The sequence below is a fragment of the Lepidothrix coronata genome, unplaced genomic scaffold, assembly GCF_001604755.1.
Source record: "Lepidothrix coronata isolate B3197 unplaced genomic scaffold, Lepidothrix_coronata-1.0 Scaffold92, whole genome shotgun sequence".
In the NCBI taxonomy this organism is placed as follows: domain Eukaryota; kingdom Metazoa; phylum Chordata; class Aves; order Passeriformes; family Pipridae; genus Lepidothrix; species Lepidothrix coronata.
In genome coordinates this window covers 2,805,265-2,823,667 of record NW_016690272.1, presented here as the reverse complement: position 1 = coordinate 2,823,667, position 18,403 = coordinate 2,805,265, and the positions used below count along the sequence as shown (strand labels likewise).

The window sequence follows — 18,403 nt, the reverse complement described above, 5'->3', positions numbered from 1 at the left end:
AAAAAATCCATCTTGTCTCAATTGGTTATTAATGTTATTTCTACATTTTGCAGGTTTGCTCCAGAGCAAACCCAGTACCTGTACAATATGCAGTGAGATAAACCCCTCACCTGAAGGACTTGCTGGCCAGCAGCCACATGGGTGAGCAGTTATTAGCCTAATTTACAGGTGGGACACCAAAGGAAGGAGAGAGCAAGTGAACTTCTCAAGGCCACCCGAGACAGCTGTGGCAGTTTTCTTGCACACAGGTCAGCACAGCTCTGGGTTAGTGCTTCAGTCAGCACTCACTGCACAGGGCACGTCCACGTGGGAGACACGTCAAGAGTGTTGTCTGGGAACGTGGATGAATGAATAGATGTCCAGTGGTGACAAAAAAGTGTCCTCGTGGTTTTATTGGTATTTTCTTAATCCAAATGAAGATGTTTCTAGTTTGTCTCAGATGATAACCTCTGGGAAATGCACTGCTCTCAGTTCACTCGCTTGGGATGGGGGATTAGCAACCAGGCAGTGAGTTCCACTATAGGGAGAAGAGCGAGGTGGAGGAAAGCTGCAGCCCGCGATCGGGTTTGGCAGGCTGTGCTACCCGAGGAACGGGAGAACTTCAGGGAGCAGGACCTGGAAACTACTGGGGTTTCTCAGGTTTCGTGACCTGTTTATTCCCACACCCTGCTGTGTTCAGTCCACTACATCTGTTCTACAAAGAAGAGCAGGCTTTCCAATTGCAAGCATGGAACATCTCCCAGACATCTTTTAATTGCTACACATGAGGCAACCATGAGGCTCCGCATAGGTTGTGATGAGGGAGCAGCTCTTACGCTGCTGAAGAGGGGATGAGATGATGCTGAGAACAGGGCTAGAGCAGTGTGGTACCTGTGCATCAGCTGCAGATCACGACCACAAGGTCTGTCTGTAGCCTGAGGGCAAACACTGAGAGAATAAGTTGGTGCAAATTGCATGAATTACCTAAATAATGCTTGTCAGAAAATTACATCCCCGCTGTGCCACCCGTTAGTCTGCAAGTAGCTCCCAAAAGAGCAGAGGAACTAACACTGAAGGAAAACATTACTCAGCAAAAGGTGGGGCTGAATGATTGTGCCTGTAGCATTTCTCACCTGTTTGCAAATAGACTCCCACCTTTACAACTCTATTTATTGGGCCAGATCCTCTGAGGTGAACTCAACAGTGCTGATTTAGGCTGGCTCTGAATCCCTGATTTACAAGCACAGGTACTGCGGCCTGTAGTCCATCTCCAGTTGTTTGCTAAATTCCATAGCATGGCCTGCGGAATTTCCACCTCCTGCTGCTGCACAGGCGCCCCAAGGTGATGAATGGTGAGCCCAGCTTTGCAGAACCCATCAAGCCATTTGTGAAAGGCTTTTTAACCTGGCTCTTCCCCTTCAAAATCCGACCTGGGAGACACAACCCTGTCCATCAGTCCACTCTCCAGTGGAGGTGAGTCCCAACCCAGCAGACCATGTGGCTGAGTCCTGAGGGACTTAAGCATGTGCTTAAGTTCTCTGCTGGATCAGTGCCTTTGCAACCAGTCCGACTGCTTTGTTAGCAGTGCTGAGCACCAGGGCTGAGCTCCAACAGGAAATAGCAGCTTCCCTTTGAAGTCCTGCCACTGATGTTCACGTAGGTGGGACTTCAAAGAAGAGCCACCGCTTCCCCTCCCAGTATCGGAGGCCCCAGTGTTGGAGAAGCAGTACTGCTGGTTTTAATTGCATTAAGGGATGCTTTAGGGCGGACGATTCAGCCCTTCTCAGAAAAAGGACAACTTGAAAAGGTTCCCACCTGCTGGTAAGAGACCCAAGGAAAGGTGAACTGACACCCCAAAATACCCTTTGAAACAAAGGTCTGTGGAAAGAAATCTCATTCCCTTCTGTTTTCCATAGTGCCACTGGAAACTACCTTGTGTACCTTGTGAGCATCTGGTTTACTCTGGAGCTGTACTCCTGGCCATCCTAAGGGCCCCTCGCCAACTGGGATGTGGATGAGGAATGGCCAACCTCAGCTCCCATTACAGAGATCACTGGAAAAACTGACTTCAACAACAGCCACACTGAGCCAACATGAAGAAACACCCCCACAGGCAACCTACATGGCTGATTCTGCTGCTGACTGACAGTGCAATCACACACAGGAGCTCCTGTAATTTCTCTGTATCTCTTTTCCTTCAGGGAAAACAAAACAGAGAAGTCCACATCCTAAACAGCGTCAATAATCTCAACTGATATCAAAACATGGCTCCACCTTTTCTCTTCCTAGTCTTGCAGATTGCCAGGATCCATCTCTTCTCAGTCACCCAGAAGCAAGACCCAGTTAGATGGGAGAGAAGACCCCAAGGACCCCTGAATGCACTAGAGAAGCAGCCAGCCTGCTCAGGGAACGACAGAAACACTGCAGGGTTTACAGGGATTTGTGAAGCTCTTCCATGTTCATATTGCTTGTTTTCCTCTTCCCTGAATTCCCTTCGTGTACCCAGATTCCACACATTTCTACATTCAAAAGCCAGCTGCCCAAGCAGGCATGGATTTTGAAGGAAGGTGAGCAGTTCTGTAATTATTCCAGGACTGAGTCCTTTGTGACCTCACTACACAGAGTTCAGCTGAGCTCTGCTGTTCTTGTCACTGACTTCCCATAAGCTGGCCTGGCCATCCCAGCTGGCCACTCCATGGTTTGTACCTCCACACACAACACTGGCACACTGCCTGCAGAACAAACCCGAGTCAGCAGGAAAGCAGAGTGTGCCAGTGGGGATTAATAAGAGCAGGAATTCTAACCCCAGTAAAACCAGCTAAGCAAAGATGTGCCCCAAAAATGCAGAGAGCTCTTGCTGCCAGACCCTGAGGGGTTGAGAGCAGCAGCAGTGCAGTGTGACAAGACTGGACTTGACCACTCACATGATCCCAGCCCAAACCCTGATGTCTGATCTGGTGTGGAGAATGACCAAAACACTGAACTGAAACAATTTCTAGCTCAGGAATTAAAAATGAGTATGGAAAGTCCTTCATGTGTCTCTCAGCGGCCATGGCTTTGCTCAACCAGCTCAACAGCAGAACAACTTGCACAGAAATGCTTGAAAAAAGTTCTCTTTTTATCAACAGAAAAGTGATTTTTTTTCAAGACATTTCTCTTAGAGTTCTGAGCTTCTACCAGAAAAAGTGCCAATGTGCATTCTCAGGCAGAATTATGCAACTATTCCATACTCAGCAGTTTTCCATTAAAGATTCTTGGGATTTATGAGGCTGGGGGTTTTAATTGCTATTTTTTTCTGAATATTTAATCAACATTTTCCATTGAAGGAGAAAAAATATTCTGGTCAAGTGTTGGTTTCGTTGCAAGGTTGAGAAGGGCAAGGGGGAGGAGGGGTCACTGTATTTTTCCTTAAAGACACAAACATTCTCTTATAACTGAAGCCACCACTGCACTTGTGAGCCCAACAAATTTAGAGGACTCAAAATCAATCAATAAAAAAAGAGCTTGACCACAAAGGAAGTTCTGGTCAACCCTTCAGCTTTACATCACAGGCAACATTAATTTTATCACAGCCTTAAAAAATTAAAATAGAAAAATGCATCTTCTTGGAAAACAGCAGTTATTTTCTTCCCCTGCTCAGATATTTTTATAAGCCTGGTTCCACCAGCCTCACTCCTGTTGAGAATCATCTTACCCTGCAGGGCAGACCAGAGGTGAGATATTATGTCCCAAGCAGGACACTAAGATGCCTCCTCCCAACAAAAACTCCACTGTGCAGCTGAGCTGGACCAGCCTAAATCCCGGGTCCAAGTCTGGTTTGAAGCATTACCCATCCTGTCTGGATACTGGCCTCTATAAACAAACAGGCCAGAAGGTTTGGAGAAGAGGTGAAGCCTTTCTCATTAGCTGTGAGCAAGGAAGGAAGTTGTAGCTTACCAAAGACTGCGGGAATTCTCAAGTCCCTCCTTCCCTTAATAGCAGTGCTGGAGGCAGAGGAGCCGGGCAGAGCCTCGCAGGGACGGTCCAGCAAAATGGTGAGACAACCTGGGAAATGAAACACTGCACATGAGTAAGGGTGGCAGAACTCGCCTGACAGATACCTTTCTTGCTGGCTAATCAGAACCACAATTTATAGCTCTTTCCATTAAATCTTAGCTAAAGGACACAGCGGCACAGAGTCGCTGGCAAACATATGTCTGAACCCTTATTTGCTCAGAGAATTGGTTCTGATAGGTCGTTGTCACCCCTCAATGTGTTTTTTTCTGCTTTTTCAACATCAGTTTCAGCAAAACTTCCACTGGGAAAAGGTTTTTCTGGTCCAGGAGGAACCTTCTGGTCAAAACACACATAAACAAGCCTGGCCAGAGCAGCCAACGGTTTCAGCAGTCAGAAGATGCACTTCCGAAGGCCTGATACGGATCGGGGGGTTAAACTTGGACCTCCTAAATCCAAGAAGGACATCTTAACCCCCAGGCAAGAGGCCATTCTTGCATGTTGCTTTCCTGTGGGAGTCACTTCATACTGGTTTTAAGTCATAAAGTATTTGCTGGTAACAGTGAGCCCAATTCTGCAGAACAGAGAACCAGAAGGAGCAGGAACGTGACGCTGGATCTCCCGAGCGCCAAGAGAGTGACTTGGCTGTCCAGTGGTTTATTGCAGTGACCAGGAAAAACAAACCCTTCACAGATCCTGTGCCTGGATGGAAATGGAATGGAAAAAACTTGCAATCTCCCAACATTTTGTGCAACAGGAGAACCATTTCCTACCCGCTGTTACAGGGGGCAGATCTGCAGAGTTTATCACCTCTTGTCGCCAGAGTCAGGATCTGGCCTGCTGCCTTCCCCCTCATTCAGAATGCACTTTCATCTCTAGTATAAACACCCAGAAATATCAAAAGCCCTGTTGACAGTGCTGCTCTCATTTTCTGCTTTAAGAAGTTGCCAAAATGTACAAAATCAAGCTCCCCAAGTCACAGTGGGCTGTTTTGTCAGTTTATCCAATCGGTAACGTAATACTATCACAACCTCTATCATTCTCGCTCTTTTCTTTTTTTCTTCCCCCACTCCCCTCCTTTCTTTCTTACACAAGAATTTCCCCTGGAAGGGAACACAGTTCCACCAAAAATCAAATCACAGCATCAAATTTCAAACCTGCAAATATCAATCAAATATGGTCCTGATGGAATATCACTGCCCACGTGCTGCACAAGCATTGTCTGGGCCATGCGAGGTAGACTACGGATATTGTTGTACTAAAGGAGCTTCTCTGGGAATTTTCTCTGAGATTGCAGGAGTCAGAAAGAGGAATGCTTTGCTGTCCCTTCCCTACTACCTCAAAGAGCACATTTGAGGACTGGCCCTGTATTTTTTCTTGTCTTCCTAGTTCCTTTCAAAACCAGTGGGAAAATCTGGGCCTCACAAAATATAGAATCGGGTTCTTTCTTATTTCATTAAGGAAAACAAGAGCAAAATGAGCAGCACCATTTAGCAAACAGCAACTCCGTGGAAAACTTCTAGGAAAACAGGAGCAATGCCAAAAGTTTCTGCAGCTCCGGAGTTCCTAAGCAGGGAAACACATCCCCACAGCAAGGCATGTGTGACATTTGCAAATGGCCTTCGCTTGAAATCAAGGTGCAACACACACACATTACCTCGGCACATCATTCACTCTTAATCTATTAACGATATGACTCATTAACATATTAGTAGCAGTCGTGGTGTTAATAGGAGTAATACTAACACCACTGTCATCGTAGAGCTCGCAGGTTCCAACACGCCAGTTTTACAGGCATCCAACAGAAGGATTTGTGACCCAGCATCAGGAAGGTGGTGAGACGAGGTTTGATAACGCTACCGCAGTTACTTCATGGGATGTGTGCTATTATCTCTTGTTATCTCCCCGAGGAATCACGGAGATCTAACTGTGCAATCATAAGGATTGTTCAGCGGTAAGATCCCTGATGGTATCTTTGCTGGACATGGGATGAAACCCTAAAGAATGGTGGTTTTTTAATATTCTTTAAATGTTTCTGTTAGTACTCAATCAGGTGTGAAATGTCTGCTGAGCTCTTGCAGAGATTTCTGCTTCTGCAGGGTGCAAGAACACTCTCACCTCAGGGAAAGGTTTTATGAAGTAATTTTGCAGAACTTGTCAAGAACTGCTGAGGAGGAAAAACACACAGCCTAAGAAATACTGTTGCACACTCTTTTTTCTGCCCTTGATTTCCCTGCTTGGCAATCTCATCTGAAAGGACTTGAGGAATGACCCTGCTAGTTTGGGATTTCCAGAAGCACAGTTCCCCTGGCATTGAGGGAAGGTCCCCACATGTCTGAGCCCCCCACATGTCTGAGCCCACCCATGAGGCTCAGCCAGCACTGCCACACAGCCAGAAACCCCCAGAGCCCAGCAAAAGTGCTCTGACCCACAGCCCTGCTCTTCCAGAGGAGTGGCAGACTCAGGATGGTTGTGTTCTGCAGAGGGAAGGTGTTTGCACAGGACAATTAATGCTATTGAATGATTCCTGATGGTATAACATGGATCTGATTTACCAGAAGTGCAAACACTGCTCACAAGATTTAGGGTGAAACTGAGTTCAGGTTTCAAGTATCCTTAAAAATCTGACAGTCTAAGAATCCAGCTTTGGGGACTTGGCTCTAGAAAATTGATTATGAAGACTGGAGAATATCCCTGGCTTCACACACAGACCAAATCTGCGGACACAGGTCTGCCTCTGAGGCCATGGCACGGGGGAAACGAGACATTCTGTGATACCCTGCCATGTAAGGGTAGGGTATCCTACCCTACATCCTGAGTCTGTGGATCTAAAATCCACACTGGAATGGAAGGTAAGACTAGGCAGGCTGGGACCCACAGCTGGGGTGGGAAATATCCACAGTAGCTTTATGTAAGAACAATAAAAACCAAGCCTATAATTACCTTCACCATGCTGCGATGAAGTCTCTGCCATTAACATCTCATCTATATACAAAGGTAGAGCATCTTTGAGTGTATTAGAACAGAAAGCACTGCAGCTCTCTTTTGGGAAAGAAAAGTTCTATGGTACAAGTCACTGACATCAAAATCACTGCATCATGAGGCCTTGTCCCATTATAACCAGTGGTAAAAAAAAAGACACCTGTTGAGGTTTGTCTGATGACAATGTTGTTCTCTCTTAACTCAAGGGAGCTCTCTGGCCGCAAGAGCAGACTGAGGTGGGACTCCAACCCCACAGCTAAGGCTGCCACAGCCCTGCCAAAGATGGCTGGGGCCATCTGAGGAGTTGTCCATGTTTACCTTCCCAACTGGTTTATCTGGCTCCCACCTGCTGGCTTTTCAGAGCCCCCAAACTATTATTATCAAGAAAATTGTATTAACTACTACATGCCCGAGTGAGTGAGTAGACAGGCTCAGCCACTGGGAATGGGAAAACAAATTCTCAAAGGCAGCTCTCTCCTCCTCCCTTTCCTCAGGCTTCCTTTTATTTTTAAAGACAGAATCGAAACCAGCCCAGATCACCCCACTCCAGGCAGGAGGGACAAGGCACCAGGATCCTCCTTGTCTGTTTTTAGCCTTTTTCAGGGTTCCAGCCAGGTGTCCCAGCTAACGGGGAGAATCCTGCTAATTGTGCACTTGCTGGAACAGCCACAGCTCTCTGCCTTTCTGCTCCAAGCTAAACACCCCCCTGCAATCTCTGCTGGGGTGAAGTACAGCAAGTGACATCCCCTTCCTCAACATCCCGAAAAGAGGAAAAGCTCCCTGATGCCTCTCTCCCACTGTACTGCTGACTCTTGATAATCTGTCCTGTGCAGAGAATATATGAACAGCCCGTGTCTCAGCAGGGGAAATACACAACCAGGATCAGTGATCCAACAACTTCTCTGTGAGATCTGCAGAGGTGTGAACTTCACCTTTGCAGCACTTTTGTGAAGCCTCCACTGCTGAGCCGTGCTCCCCTTTAGAGGTGGGACAGCCTTCCCAGCACTTCTGCTCTGTAAGAACATGGACTTTCTGTCCAGACTGCCTTTATGGAGGCTTTGAGAGGAGAGCTCCTAAATTGAAACCACATTGCCCAGCCTGAGCCAGAGCCTGCTGCATGAGCCCTGTCTACTCTCCGAGTGTTTCCAGTGCTGATCGCTTCCCAGCGAGAGCACAGAACAGTAGGGCTTACAGCTCCCGGGAATCTGCCAGCATGGAAACTGTGCTGGACTAACAGCTCACAAACCTCCACCAGAGCTCTGGGACTGTCTTTCGTCTTTCCAGGGTCTTGGTGGGCTCAGAGTGGTCTGAACAGCTCTTTGTGCCTGGAGCTGCTACAAGAGAAACACCTTTCCTCTTTTTTTTTTCCAGAAGAGAAGCTGTTGGGACGTGCTCAGCATCTCGCTCTGTTCCGATAACCCTTTCGGCATCCCTCCATTTTCTGGTTATTCATTTGTTACCCCTGAAATCTGATTCCTGATCTCAGCCCTCTCTTATCAGCCCCCTTCGCTGAGGAGTTCCAAAGTTAGTTTTAATCTTTGCGCTCTTTCTCTGTCCCCGAGGCCTTGTTTGCTGGGGGAGGAGGTGAGTGACAGGACTGACATTCTGGGGGGAAGGGGCTGCCCTCCATTAACTCGCTGTTATCTGTCTATTCATCTGCCCACAAAACAAAGGTGTGATTGTTGCTCCAGCTCACAGACCTGCACTGGCTTCACTCCAGCTCCCGTGGGTCAGAGGAGCAGAGGGGACATGGAGGCATGGCCTGAGCAAGCCCAGCAACCAGAGGGTAGCTGTGCTGAGGTCCATACAGCCACATCCTGCCTGGCACCTCTGAGTGGGAATGATCCCATCCTAGCCACAGCCTGCCTCCCTTTGGATGTACAAACCTGCCCATGAAACACAGGTTGGATTCTGCACCACCCCAGCATCTGGCAAACCCGTTCTGGGCTGTGCTCTTATAGCAATTATATAGGATATAGGGTGCTAGAACATGAGTTCCTTTATCTCTGTTTCCCACATTACACCCTCTCCTAAGGCAAATTGATGCAGCCCCATTGAAGCCGAGGCACTGATTGACACCAGCGGAAGATCTGGCCCCGATTCTGCCGTGCTTTGCCTCTGGGTAGTCATTTACACCTGTTCAGAGTGCAAAAGGCAACAGCAGCAACCGCTGGAGCTGCAAAGCACTGAGGTCCCATCCCAGCCCTTCAGAGCCCGACATGCCATGCACGGATCAGTGGCACAGGGCCCAGTTCCCTTTGCATCTAAGTTGGTTTTGGCGTTGCACATAGGCATCCTCTCTTCAGCTTCTAGTAAACCTTGAGCTCCCTGCCAAGATTCATGAAAGAAAAAGTTGTGACCCAGTTCCTGGAGGGTGACTTAGTGTAAATAACTCTCAGTGGCGTGATGACACCCTCATGAAATCCATCAGCGCACTGGTCGGTCCATGAAATGTGGAGCTAAGAACCAGTCCTAATCCAACCTTACATGTGAATATCTTTTCCTTTCCTTGCACATACAAAATCCCTGGCAACTTCCGGAAGAACTGCAGTTGTGCAAGCCAAACAGGGCTTGGCTTACTTTCTGAATCATCAAAATAATGCCAGTTTGCACGGACAACATCAGCTTTTGAGCAAAGCTTGCCAACACTGAAAAAACCTTGATGTCTCAATTAGACCCCAGCCGAGTGCAGCTATGGGCTTGCCTGGGCTGTCCCTTCAGCCAGCTTTAACCGTGTGGCCAAAGAGTCTTCCAGGGACTGGGCAGACCAGTCTCCACTCACTGCTTGCCATATACCTGCAGGAACTGAGCCTGAACTTTTCTTTGTCATTTTACTGCTCTCAGTGATACCCTGTTACTGTTTGGTGGCCTGTACAAACAATGGTAAAGCTGGACAGCCACCAACACACATCTTCAGAAGCTCGGTTTTTCTTGGAGAATTCCAGCTTCTTCCAGTTTTTGACATTGCCATCCACAACTCACTGAGATTACTGCAAGGCCTCCAGAACCAATTTCAAACAAAATGGACCCAGCATTTAAACTAAGGCACCATGTTTATATCTCTGGGTTGCTTTGGGCTTCTAATTTCCATGGGGATTTGCATAATAAAATACAATAATAGGCTGGGTGAGTACATTGAGCAGTGGCTGTCAGCCAGGAGCTAATGAGCTCCATTGCAGACTGTTTAGCCCTGGACAAGTCACTTGACCTTCCAAAGTCACATCATCCCCACCTGTGAAATGGGGATGGCAATACTTGCCTCACAGGGGTGTTGTGAGGATTAATTAGTTGCTGCTTGTACATCACTTTGATGATGTTAAAAACTACATGCCTGCTAAGTATTGTTATTGTATCATGGCTGAGAAGATATTGCATTTAGGGCTAAATCCTGCCCTTGGAAAAGGATGTGTCTTTCCCCACATCTTGTGCAAGCAGCATTTATATAACGTTGGTACCAAACATCAACGTGCACCTTGTACCTCCGAGGTTGCCAAATCCCTGGAACAACAGCCTGTTGGGAGTCATGTGATGCCCCATCCCACCACGAACAGCTTTGGGCAGAAGCCCAACTGCAAACTCTTTCTCTCTCTTCCCCCATGAACTGAGATTAGTAAATGTTTCCATCAGGGATTTCAGCAGTGACCTCAGGTCTGGGGCTCCGTGCGCCACGTAAAGCCCAGGCAGCACACGCTGCCGAGGAAATCCTGCCTGGCACAGGGTGCCAGGGACAGCCAAGCACATTCCTGCACACAGGAAAGCCATGATGGCTGCAGTGAGCTTGGATGGCAGCAGTAAGATGTGGATACATGCAGAGCACAGACAGATAAAGGTAGGCTGGGATGGCAGCAGGAAGACGTGGATACATGCAGGGCACAGACAGATAAGCTCCCCTTGTCTAAACTCTAAGCCTTAAGTGGGTGCTCCCTCTCCCGTATGCTTCCCTGAGAGGAAAGACCTTCCACCATGGCATTTGGGCCTGGATGCTGCCAAACTGTGCACAAAGAAAAGAATCCCAGTGGCTGCAATGGGCTACAGCTCCAGATCATTAACAGGCTCAAAACACAGTATCCAGCCTGCTCAAGGCACACATGGGAGTTATGCATCCAAATTTCAGTGACATTTAGTGGAAGTCAGCCAAATGGCTGCCTTTGATTCCTTTGAAGTTTGAGCCATATCTGTCACTGTACCTCAGACGTGTGAACTGCTCTGAGAAGTGTCCCATATAGTCCAGACTGGGATCAAACGGTTCCACTAAACTGAATTTGATGAAGATGGAGGTTGGGGTGAGGCTGATCGGCACCAGTGTTGTCTGAAAACACACAACCCCCCAAGCCAGCAGTTTGAAAGGGTTAAAGGAGAAGCTTGTTTGGGTAGCTGGTGTACACTAACTATCATTTTCAGTCAGCAAGCAATGACTAGTTAGCGGGGCTTATCATCCCCAGCTATGTGAGGAATTACAATAAATGCCTGAAATGCAGGCAGGTTTCCGGCTTAGGTAGGCAAATAATGGAAGTCACTATTTTTGTCTGAGTTGCAAGAATTCCCTGTGCACACGGGCTCCCCACCCCCTCCCCACTGTAACACAGCAAACTCCACTCCCTGCTGCTTGGCAAAATGAAGTCCTTTCATGCATCCTTGGGACTTCTGCTTTGTCTGCACAAGTAGCCGACTCATGATGTCCTTTTTGGTGGAGAGCAAGAAGTTACATTTTCTGCATTCATTTGTTTTAAATACTCCCAGAACGTAACGACCTAAGGATGAGCAGAAGGAGATATGAGCTGCTCTGAGACAGGGACTGTGTGATTTGTAGGGGAAAAATAACAAAAGAAGAAACAAGAGCATAATTCTGGTGTTTCCAAAATCTGCTAGCAATCCTCCCATTGCCTTCAGTTGACATGAGGCTTCACCTCTGCAGCACCATCCCAAAATACTCCCAAACTATTCAGTGATTCAGCTGCTATTATTCCAACAGCCACTGGAGAAAACTTCTGGCTGCATCTGCAGGATAGAAGTAGGATAAACTTTGGATAGCACTTAGTAGTAAATAGGGAATAAAGTCATTACAGTTGATTCTCATTTAGCCCAAGGCCTTTCTCCCTGCCCTGGCATCCCCAGGCACGTGCCTGACCTGGCCTCTCTCGGAGGCCCCTTTGAGGTTTTCGCGAATGCCGGCTGAAGGAAACTGGGAGGGGAATCAGGGTGGGATCCTGAGCCTTGAGAAGTCCCATGTTGACCTGGCCAGGCTCCAGGCTGGTCCAGGAGCGCCTCAGCCCCGGTGAATGCAGGCACTGTTTGTGGAGCACTGCTGGGGGAAGCCCGGCGGAGCCTGGAGATGGTGGGGCCAGGGAAGGGTTAAGCAGCGGCAGGGCTGGAAGGGTGTCCTCCCTCCGTGCTCCACACATGCCGTATTCCTTAGCAAAGTGAACATATTAACACTGGCATGCTCCCACACACCGCCTGGCTCTGCTCCAGGAAATCATAACCCAGCTATTTGGCACACAAGGCCACAATTTTATTTACACAATCAACTTCTTGATAAACACAAAACTTACAAAATATACCACGCCCTTAAAATAAAAAATGAAAAAGTGTCGGGGAGAACGTCAGTAACCTGACCTTCTCAGCCAGAAGGGCTAACCCGCCTCGATTTGATACCCCCATCCCAAGGAAACCACCTGTGGATCCATGAGGGTTTGCTCTCCCAGGGTCCTGCTTGGGGGACACATGGGGGGCTCTGTGGGGCTGGGAGCTGCCAGAGGGATCGGGGCTGACCCAGGCAGGTTTCCTCCTCCTGGACCCCCATCCTCACCTCCTTGCCTGGTGCCACCAGAATTCCTGGCTAACATAGCTGTCCTCTTGGGAAGGGAAGAAGGCCCCACTCCACCAGCAACCCCAAAACAGCAGAAGCTGGCCTCCTTTACTGCCCTTCTCTTCTTCCTGGCGTGGATCTTGTCAGAGGGGTCCCTGTGTCCCTATGAACATCATAATTTTCAACTCTATGTCCCCCAGTCACCAACTGCAAATGAAAGTTGTAGGTTTTATTTTGGGAGGAAAAAAATTCTGATTTAATGTGGCAACTAGATTTTCTGGAGACATATCCCACTTTGCCAGAGCACTAGTCCGTTCAGCTGGGAAGCAGGGAAGGTGGGAAGCCTAAACCTTCAGCAGCCCCCCAGGGCACCCACTGCCTTAGGTGAAGTTCTAAACGTGAGATAAGCTGCCTCAGCCTTGCAATGAACTGAGAGGCACAGGTATGCATGTTACTGGTATCTGGGGTCACCTGAACTCAGCTCCACCACCTTCTCCTTCACCTTTTGAGCTCACATGTCTCCACCGACCCTTCAAAGCAATTGTCTTACTTGGCTACTCGACAAAAGGCTCCCATCCTCAAATCCATCGACTCTGTAGGCCCTGGAGACCAGGGTGGCACCCAGTGCAAGCTCTCCAAGGGCCAGAGCTAATGGTTGTTCTGCTGAGCTTTAAGCTGGACACATGAACACAAGAAGATGCTTAAATATTGCCTAAATCCCACTTGAGAGAAACTGTATGAGAAAAAGTAATGGGCCAAGGGTATTAAACTGATTTATACTGGCTGAGGATCTGGACATATCTGCTTTATTCCTTGCAGATAAAAAGATCTGCCTGAGGCTAATAAGCTTTTGATAGTTTGGGAAACAAAGATTGATTTTTTTTTATTTTTCCCACAAATAGGAAGAACCACCTTCAAATACCTAAGACACACTGCAATCATTTAGAGAGATAAACATCTTGATTCCTAGAGATAACAGGAGTTGAATGGTTGGCCTCAAAACCAAGCATTCGTGACAACTCTTGAAACAAGAACATTATTACTCTCCATTTCCACAACAATTTACATACAACTGCAAGGAAAACCCTTCTGCCTTTGCAGCTGGAAAATGCACTGTAAACACATTAGCCAAAGCCTTGCCATAGTTCCTGAACACCTGGAGGCGGATGGGTGAGCAGGTACCCTGGTCCATTCTCCTGGAAGCAGCTCAGGCTGGTTGCTTTAGATGACCTGGCTGACATGGATACAACCATCTGAGATGTGAAAGAAGGACCCCTCCCAGGAAAGGACAGCAACACCGGAGAACTGAGCCAAGGCCAAGGGAAGAAAGTATGCAGGACTTGGGCAAAAAGCACTTCCAGGGAGTTTCTGAAATAACCTAGTTGTTATCTGCCAGGCATTTTGTCTCTCTCCACAGGTTGGGAAAGGAGAACACAGGTCCACCCAAGCAGATCCCGAGCGTGATGGAAATTTCCCAGGTTCTTCACTACAAAACAACTGTCGTGCATTCACTCCTCTCTCTTCCTCTCCAAAAAGGAGCAGCTGAAATGAGCCATCAAGATCTGTAAGAGGAGATCTTATTTTTGCCTCATCCACCCTGCAAGGGTCTTGCACACAGCACTGTAGCAAAACATTTGCAAAGAGTAATTTAGATCTGTCTGCTACATATTGAGCTGCACATGAACAAAAGGCTGTCCTTGTATTTTGAATAATTTCCTCAAAGAGCAGATGTTGCCTGATTTCTCCAGAATGTCCAACTCCTACAATTTTATAGTGAGTGGTACTACATACAGTAGCCTTGCACTAATATAATTTTCATACCTAAGGACCTCAGCTCTCATTCAAAGTCAGTTTTTATCCTCTGAATACAAGGAGCTGTGTCTCTGATGCAAAAATCAGGAGGCAACATTCACCCAAGTTCAGCCTACAAAAATCTGAAGCCAGTCTCAGGACTACACAGTTTTGGATGCTAACATCACTTCTGTCATATAAAAAGGAAAGAGGGAGAGGGAGAGCCCAAACTAGAAGTATCTCAGCTCTGCCAGCAAGGACAGGGACCCTCAAACTGAGGGACCTTTCCAAGAGCAGCGCTGATGATTTCTCAGGAACGGGTTCCAAATTAACCTCACCAAGCCTATTTCAGAGCCACAGAGGGCATGATGTGGAGGAGGAGAAGGACTTCAAGGGTGCTTTCAAACGAACTGAATCAGAGGTTTACCCAACCCCGCTCTTTCAGAAGTGTCTGAATAACGCACCAGCCTGAACCACTGGAAAGAAACAAATAAATGAGTTGGCAACTTTCACAGGGAGGAGCCTTGAAGCCCAGTTCCCAAGACCACACCAACCAGCTCCGTGTGACAGCATACAGGAATGAAAATAGGTAGGTAACATTAACAGAAATACACTGAAACTTAATAACAGCAGCTTGTCAGGACATGCACCAAAGAGCAGTGGCTCATAACAGCTCCAGCCTGTATTATGAATGTTTCATAGCCACCTGGCTAACAGAGCTGCCTGAACTCAGCTCAGGTGGTGTGTGTGCTGTGCTAACCCACAGTGCTCACTCTGCAAGGAGACTGCCCAGCTCAACTTGGGCATCTGTGTTAAAAAGAGACACCGTTCCTCTTGTCAGACTGAAAAATGCCTTAGAATAACAAGGCAGCAATGGACAGAGCTCAAGAGCTAAGCTGTGTCCTCCTTTGGTGTAAATCGGGAAGGTTTGCTCGGGATGAATGGAGTTATCCCGATTTACACCAACTATAATTGTAGTTGTAAACCCATTGTAACAACCTCTTCTTGTTTCAGTGAGAACTTCCATGTGTGTATCAGTAGCTTAAAGCAAAGGCACAGTTTAAAAGCAAAAGTAATCCCCCTGCCTTTCCTCTCCTGATCTGATTCGCATACAAAATGGGCTTATGAACTCAAAAATTATGGGAGGGATTCGGGGAGGAGGAAAGGGAGACACAAGAGCCCTTTTATTTTGCGTCTTATTCACAATGAAAATTGGCACAGAAGCCAACCACATACATTAACATAGTTTGGGCAAGTTTAACTCTCATGAATACATTTCTGTGGAAAAACTATGTGACTATGGAAAAATCCCCTCTTTTTTGCCATTTGAAAAGATAACAGGCTTCTATGTGGAACATACCCAGAACCTGCCTGATTCAGAGACATGGAAACACAAAGATGAATAAGGCTGAGTTTCCCATGCTAGGGGCCCATGGAAACTGAGAGGGGAGGAAGAAGTGAGGAGGCCCATTGACTCGGGAGAAGGACTTTCATCCTACAGGTGAAGGAAGCATTTGAAGGCACCAGTAACATTGCAGGCCTGTTCCAGAGCCCATCTAAGTCACTGGCAACATCACACTGACTTCACTGGCATGTGAGTCACAGCTGAACAGTTTTAAAATACAATCCAAGGCTATTTCCATATCACTGTGTAATGAGTGGGATCCAAAACAGTTCAAGTGACTTACCTGCCTTTTGTTCATATTTCTGGCTGTTAGTGTGGCTGGTGTTTGTGCTCTAGGTCTCCATATTGCACCGAGGAAGAGCTGAGACCAGGACCTTTTGGGAGGTCTGTCTCAGACTGATGTGCACACCAGTGCACCCATGTCCAAGTCAGGCAACCTGGAGGAAGGAAAGCTTTGGGCAAATGTACTGGGGCATCAACTGCATCTTTCTCCTCCTCTCCTGTATCTCCACTGCCCCTCTCCAAACTCAGCCTGAGGAGGGCTCTCAGTGGGAGCTGGAGGATTCAGCAAGAGCAGTGGGCATATCCACTGGACAAGGTAAGCATTCCTTTGTCTGATGATGTAAGTGCACCTGGCACCCAAAATCTGGAATTTAAAGCTAGCCCAGCCACAGGACCTGCTCTGGGATTCTCTGGCCCAACTGCAGTCCAGACACACCTTAAGACTTCTGCAGAATTTCAGTTATACAAAAATAGTGACTCACTTCATACATCCCTAACTGCAACCTAAGAGCTACTGCCATTGCTGTAAAAAACCCTTCTCGTTTCCTCACTGGTGCTGTACTGTGCTAGTTCTGCTCCAGTGCCACATTCCTGGCAGAGGATGGTAACCTCAGAATGACTATTTTCTTTTGAATGAACTACTTTGCTTTATTATTATTAGCCTATCAGATACAATAGTTTGCATGGCAAGTCCTTCATCAGATCACTTCAGAAGCATGTCGCTGCAGTAGGCCTTTAATATCATGCTAATTTGTTTCATAAATTACTAATTGAACTCTTTAAATGACTCATATTGGTATGGAGAGTCTTGCCATAGAGAAAACTCGGTGATCTCAGAAGAGGGCACATCACAGAACCATCCTCCCCTGCTATGTAACACAAATTAAACAGTGGGGCAGGAGCAGGACGGGGAGTTTTCCTCCCCAATTAGCAGTTCAGAGCCCTTATCACTGTGAGGAATCTGAGTCCCACATCCATTGCACCTGCCTAAACAGGGAGTTTCCACTGATGTCAGTGCGTGGAAGAAGCGAAGGGCACAGACCCACACGTGGAGGGCAAAGCATCTGCAGAGCAGATCAAAAGGGAATGTTCTTCCTCTGGGACAAGTCCATTGCCACTGATGTCATCGCTGAGTTTGCCTCCACTGGACAGATGGGGTTTGGCTGTGACCAGCAAGCAGGATTTTTCCCAAACTGTCCAATGCTGGCCACTTCCAGCCATACAAGATTCTGTCTTTGCTTTTTCCAGCACAACTGCCTCCAAAGACAACCTAGAAACAATGTCACACCTTGCACTGGCTTGGCAGCTGGGGAAGGGTAACTGCTTATCTCAGGACCGGTTCTCCAAAGGCACAACTCTGTTGTACTGGGCTGGGCTGGAGGGAGGTCAGAGGGCTTCAGGCAGGTTTGTCTGACTGACCTCTGTTTTTCCCTCGGAGCCACCCTCATCATCTCTTGCCTTGCAGCAAAGAATGGTTTTTCCCTCACCTAAACCCCAACAATGCTGGTATCTACACCTGCTCAGCCACATTCACCTCCCACCAGAGTTAATGGAGTGAGCAGTCATTTCTGGGGAGAAAGCCACCTGGCCTACAGCAGATGCCTCCCTTAGGATGAGATCAGTATCACTCCCAGGCAGCTGGGAAGGCCATTTAGCTGTACCTGTCCACATGCAGCCAGAGGAATCCCACCCCAGGTGAGTGGTGACATGATGAGCTGCTGCATCAAGTGAAAAGCACTGTTGTTTTGCACATCAGACTGGCCTTGTGTGCATCTAAGCTGCATTTTATGACTGAACCCAGGACAGGGAACCTGCTGCTGATCCTGCACCTCCATAAGCAATAAGAGCATGAAGACCTCCACGTGTGCTCCAGCACAAAGGCTTGGCACAGAACTGCTCAGCCAGGTTCTTACAGGTAGAATAAAGCCCCAAGAGGGACCTCTGCAAACATCTCTGCTGGTCTCCTGCAGTCCTGGTCAGTGTTTCACCCAGCAGACTTCTGAAATTAGAAAGCTAACGTGGTTCCCTGGTATAATTACAGATAATCCCATCGGATTCAGCACCACTGGTTAACCAAACATGCATTAGCTCCTAAGAGAAAGACGTTATTTATTTTACCCACACAAGGCTTATCTTGTAGTAGCCATAGACTTTCCATGGAA

At 47.6% G+C, this 18,403-nt stretch overlaps 1 protein-coding gene across 6 annotated transcripts in view; it reads right to left on the bottom strand.

Annotated features, from left to right (window-relative positions):
- BMP2 (bone morphogenetic protein 2) overlaps positions 1 to 18,403 on the bottom strand; it is a 217,469-nt gene that overhangs the window by 26,985 nt on the left and 172,081 nt on the right. For all 6 annotated transcript variants that reach the window (XM_017821790.1, XM_017821793.1, XM_017821794.1 and 3 more), the window contains one exon: positions 3,916 to 4,023. The gene's annotated coding sequence lies outside the window, so the exon portion shown is untranslated. The remainder of the gene's footprint in view (positions 1 to 3,915; positions 4,024 to 18,403) is intronic.